We start from the raw sequence: 5144 nt of genomic DNA, 5'->3' as shown, positions 1-5144 counted from the left end.
TTTTGTTAGAAAATGAGCCTTTAACTTTTAAAGAGGCTATGTCTAGTCCTGAAGCTCCTTCATGGAAAGAAGCTGTCAACAGTGAAGTTGAATCCATCTTGCAAAATCACACTTGGGAATTAGTGGACTTGCCACCATGTTGTAAACCTCTTGGGTACAAGTGGATTTTCAAAAGGAAAATGAAAGTAGATGGATCAATTGACAAATACAAGGCAAGACTTATGGTCAAAGGTTTAGACAAAAAGAAGGTCTTGATTACTTTGACACATACTCACCGGTTACTAGAATAACATCCATTAGAATGCTAATTGCTATTGCATCTTTATACAATCTAGAAATTTATCAAATAGATGTAAAAATCGCTTTCTTAAATGGTGAGTTAAATGAAGAAATTTACATAGAATAACCAGAAGGTTTTTCTGTTCCAGGAAAAGAAAAGAAAGTGTGTAAATTGGTTAAATCATTATATGGTTTAAAACAAACGCCAAAGCAATGGCATGAGAAATTTGACAAGACAATGATGTCAAATCGATTCAAAATTAATGAGTGTGACAAATGTGTTTACATTAAAAACACAGACAAAGGTTATGTCATTGTATGTCTTTATGTAGATGATATGCTCATCATAGGTAGTAATAATGACATGATTAAAACTACCAAAAAAATGTTGAAAAAATATTTTGACATGAAGGACATGAGCATTGCTGATGTAATTCTTGGTATGAAAATTATCAAAACATCAGAAGGATATGCTTTGTCACAATCTCATTACATTGAGAAAATACTTGACAAATTTAGCAAAGATGATGATCATCTTGCTAGAACACCTATAGATGTTAATTTGTATCTTTCTAAGAATGTACAGAAAAGTATTTTTCAATTACAATAAGCCCAAATTATTGGAAGCTTAATGTACTTGATGAACTGCACTCGCCCAGATATAACTTATCCAATAAGTAAATTAAGTAGATATACGAATAATCCGGGAATAGAACACTGGAAAGCAATTATAAGGGTTTTAAGATATCTTTGATTCACTCGTAACATTGGGCTGAATAATACAAGATATCCAACAGTACTTGAAGGATACTGTGATGCAAATTGGATATCAAATACTAGAGACTCAAAGTCCACCAGTGGGTATGTCTTTACTCTTGGTGGGGTGGCTGTATCTTGGAAATCTTCCAAATAGACTTGCATTGCTAGGTCTACTATGGAATCAGAATTCATAGCTTTAGACAAAGTAGGAGAAGAGGCAGAATGGCTTCGCCACTTCCTTGAAGATATTCCAATATGGCCAAAACCGGTGCTTGCTATATGCATATATTGCGATAGTCAATCAGCAATAGGTAGAGCACAGAGTCATATATATAACGGTAAGTTACGACACATTCGTCGTTGACATAACACCGTGAGACAACTACTCTCTAATGAAATTATTTCCATTGAATATATTAAGTCTAAAGACAACATAACGGATTCACTAACCAAAAGGGTTAGCAAGAGAGTTAGTTGAGAATTCATCAAGGGAAATAGGACTAAAGCCTATTAAATAAAAGTTACCACAACGGCAACCCAACCTAGTTGACTGGAGATCCCAAGATCTAGGTTCAAAGGGACAACCGAGTTAGGAATGACTCAGAAGGATCACTGGGGAGTTAAAATCCTACCCATTTCTATGATGAAATAGTGATGACTGCAGAGTTTTAAGGTTAAGTAATACTTTTAATGATTCTTATATCTAGGTATACCTAGTGAAGGATGGCAGGATACTCTTCATAAGAATCACCTATGTAAGTGTGAACTGGGCCGATTCTATAAGATTTGTGATGGGCTACAAGTCTTTAGAGCACTCATGAATGACCAGGTTGTTCAAGGCCAAAATGAATACAATAGTGAGAACTAAACTGTGTCTGGGGATATACTGTGTGAGTTCTATTGTCTTGGTTTACACAAACGGCCGAACAGTTCAAGACATCATGTTCACTGGTTAGCTAGTAAATCCGATAGTGTCTCACAAGGGAAGGTTCAAAGCCAAAAGCTACCTATCCTTTGCAGAATATTTCCAATTTCTGTACTCTCTGTTTTTAGATCATGTTGTTGCATTTTCTCTCCATCAAATTCCATTCATGTGGGGGATTGTTGGAAAAATGGTGTTTTTATAAAGCTTATTTTGGGCCAACTTTGAGCCCAAAATTGTGTAGGCCCCGAACGTCTTTTGGGGTGGGTTCGAAGAGGTGAAGTGTTCCTTGCCACGTGGCAAGTCACATGGTGAAGACGGTTCATCAAAACCATTTATGAGTGAATGTGAACATGACGTTGTTTTCGGGTTCGTGGAATGAACATTTAAAGTTTGTAATGTGGGTTTCCTTGTGAGGCTTGTCCCACATTGAAACTTTAAGAGAGTTTATTTATGCATATAAGCTCTAGCCTACAACACTTGGGTTGGACCCCAAGGGACACCTCAAGTTTGTAGAAGAGAGGAGCTATGGACAAAGTGTACCTTAGCCTAAAACCACCACACGCGCGCGCAAGCCGCCGCCGTCCGTCCGTCCGGCCAAGCCGTGCAAGGCGCGGGTGTGGGTTGGGTCGCATCTAAACATTAATTTTTTAGACAAAATTTATTTGAATTTTTTCAATAAATTCTTGCAGGAAAAATTAATTTAAATTTTGAAATTTGAATTTGAAATTCAAATTGTTGTCCAACAATTGTGTCTCTTCCTTTTATTCCATAATAGATTTTTGAGCCCAAACTATTTTTTGGATCTGTTCAAAATCGGACAGATTTAAATCTGCCCAGGCAGATTCAAACAGTGTCATTCCAGCGGTTAATCTGTTGAACAGTTTGTATATGTGTTTTCAAAATAGCACCTGTTGGATTCAAACCACACATATTCATTTGAATTTTATACCTGTTCGGTCAGCACTTGTGTGCCTATAAATACCAACATTCCAGCAGTGTTTTCCAATCCAAAAATCAGTCTGAATATTTGTCTCTTTGCTGTCTATTTTGTTCTAGTGCATTTATTCTTCATATATTAGTTTTAGATTAAATTTAAGAGAGTATAGAACACAAGGTTTGGTTCTCCGTACAATTTTGTTTGGTGTGCTACAACAATTTTGTGAAGATCATTGTATCCTGGGAGATAGACGCCACCCAACCGTCAGCACCGTAGCGGGGCGAATATGTCTTAAGGACAAAGTGTCACACACTCGACTTGGTGTTTGAATTATTTATTCGGTGCTACAAAATAAATACTGTAAGTTTTATTTTATTTTGTTTGAATTGTTTCAAATTATTTTATTTACACAGAAGATTGTGCCAACAAAAAACTCATACAAAGGCATCCCTCATCTTCCGATCAAACTAGAAAGTAATTTTAAATCAGAGTCATTTAACAGTTTAGGATCCATTGCAAATAATCCACCTTTGCAATAAACTTGCAATGGTGGGTTAAGAGCCAAAAACAAAATCATTGTAACTTGCAAGGTTAAACCACTCTTAGAGCGCTCAATGATCGTATTTCTGGCTCATAAACCACCATTGCAGAGTATCCTACTCCCATTTTAGCTGTCCCTTCAGCCTATTTATGCAATTTCATTTGCTGAGTTTTTACCTTTCGAGTTTTGGATATATATAAAAATGCCATAGTGGCAGATTGTTAGTAAATGAAGACATAGAACAACTTAATGAAGTCAGTTTGTAGAACTTACTCATCTGCAACATAAAGCAATGCTTCCTCTGTGCAACAGTCCGGAAGTGACAGAAAAGTGGCAGATCTAGCACTACGCTTAACTACAAACTTGATGAATGCAGTGACAGACAATTTATCATGTAATTGATATTTATCAAGCAATCTTGATATGGATTCATCATAAGACCATGAATCAAGTGAGATTTTAGAAAAATCAAGTCGGCGCCAGCAGAGAGGACTGAGCGTGGCTTTGTACCATGACTTGCACATGAAGGGAACATCCAATAGCAGTGATTCAATTCCAACTCTCCCAAACACATTCACCAAGCAATCCATACTCAAATCCTCCCATTTCCCTCCTTCCATCTACACCAATGTCAAATAAAGGGTAAGTATAAATATTATATTTCTCTAAATATAGAGAGATGAAAAAATTATGGTAAGGGTTATATTATGAAGTCTTGAAAAACACAACTTTATAGATAACAACAAAACTACAAAGTGAGTTCAAAAAAGCCCATTTTACAATATTTTGTATGTGTGGAAAGATTGGAAGGGGTAATTTCTGAGTCTAAATTAGGATTAAAAGAGAAATCAAAATGTACGGTGAAATGTTAGATCATACAAAACCAAAAACCAAAAATGCATAAAGAACATTCCCAAAACAAAAAGTGGGTAATCTCTAATTGGCTTGTATAAACTACTACATAACAAAAAACCCAATTCAAATACAATCATAACAGGCAAATATAGAGTCAGAAAATCAAGGGAAATCCAAAAAGAGGGATTAACAATGCGATCATGAGGTAACCCAAGCACTCCTGAAAGAAGTGTGGAAAAAAAAAAACACAGATTCCTAAATTAATGCGGTTCCAAATTGATGAAGAAGACCTACCTCTGACATGATGAAGATGAGTAACAACACAGTCTGCTCTGATTTTGATCACTCCGGTTGCAAGCAAATGCAGGGTATGAAGAAGTCCATTCATAAACAGCAATGCATAGATAGACTTTTAATGATGAAGAAACAGCAATTTGAGAGCTGGGTGGAGGCAAGGTATCACTTTGTTGGGGGACCAAAGAAAGTAATGACTCAGTCTTCCTCTTTCTTTTGCTTTCTTCTTTTCTTTTCCACCCTTTACCTCCATATATATATATTACAAATTATTTTTTGCTGTTAAAATGAAAAATGGTAATGACCAAAATCTGCATTGGAATGTTATTACAAATATATTAAAGTATATATATATATATATATATATATATATATATATATTTGATGTCATATGAAAGTATTTTAGAAATTGTTTCTTATTATTTTGAACAAACTACAACCTCACATCTAATTTGATAAATATTTGATTATATAATTAAATTGGAGGGCTGCTATTAGCACCTATCTAATTTTTTTGAATCCCCCAATTTCCTCTTTTCTTTTTCTTTTTTTAT

The 5144-nt window shown here is 35.3% G+C and overlaps 1 long non-coding RNA gene across 1 annotated transcript; it reads right to left on the bottom strand.

Annotated features, from left to right (window-relative positions):
- Positions 1 to 3943: 3943 nt before the first annotated feature.
- On the bottom strand, positions 3944 to 4773 carry LOC114290543 (uncharacterized). Its single transcript, XR_014351013.1, has 2 exons — positions 4591 to 4773; positions 3944 to 4061 (listed from the first exon to the last, which is right to left on the bottom strand). It is a non-coding gene; the product is annotated as an uncharacterized LOC114290543 (long non-coding RNA).
- Between the last annotated feature and the right edge of the window lie 371 nt (positions 4774 to 5144).

Source organism: Camellia sinensis, chromosome 14, assembly GCF_055761805.1.
Source record: "Camellia sinensis isolate YWXY chromosome 14, ASM5576180v1, whole genome shotgun sequence".
NCBI lineage: Eukaryota > Viridiplantae > Streptophyta > Magnoliopsida > Ericales > Theaceae > Camellia > Camellia sinensis.
The sequence above is the reverse complement of the archived record's forward strand: the minus strand, read 5'-3'. Positions and strand labels throughout refer to the sequence as shown.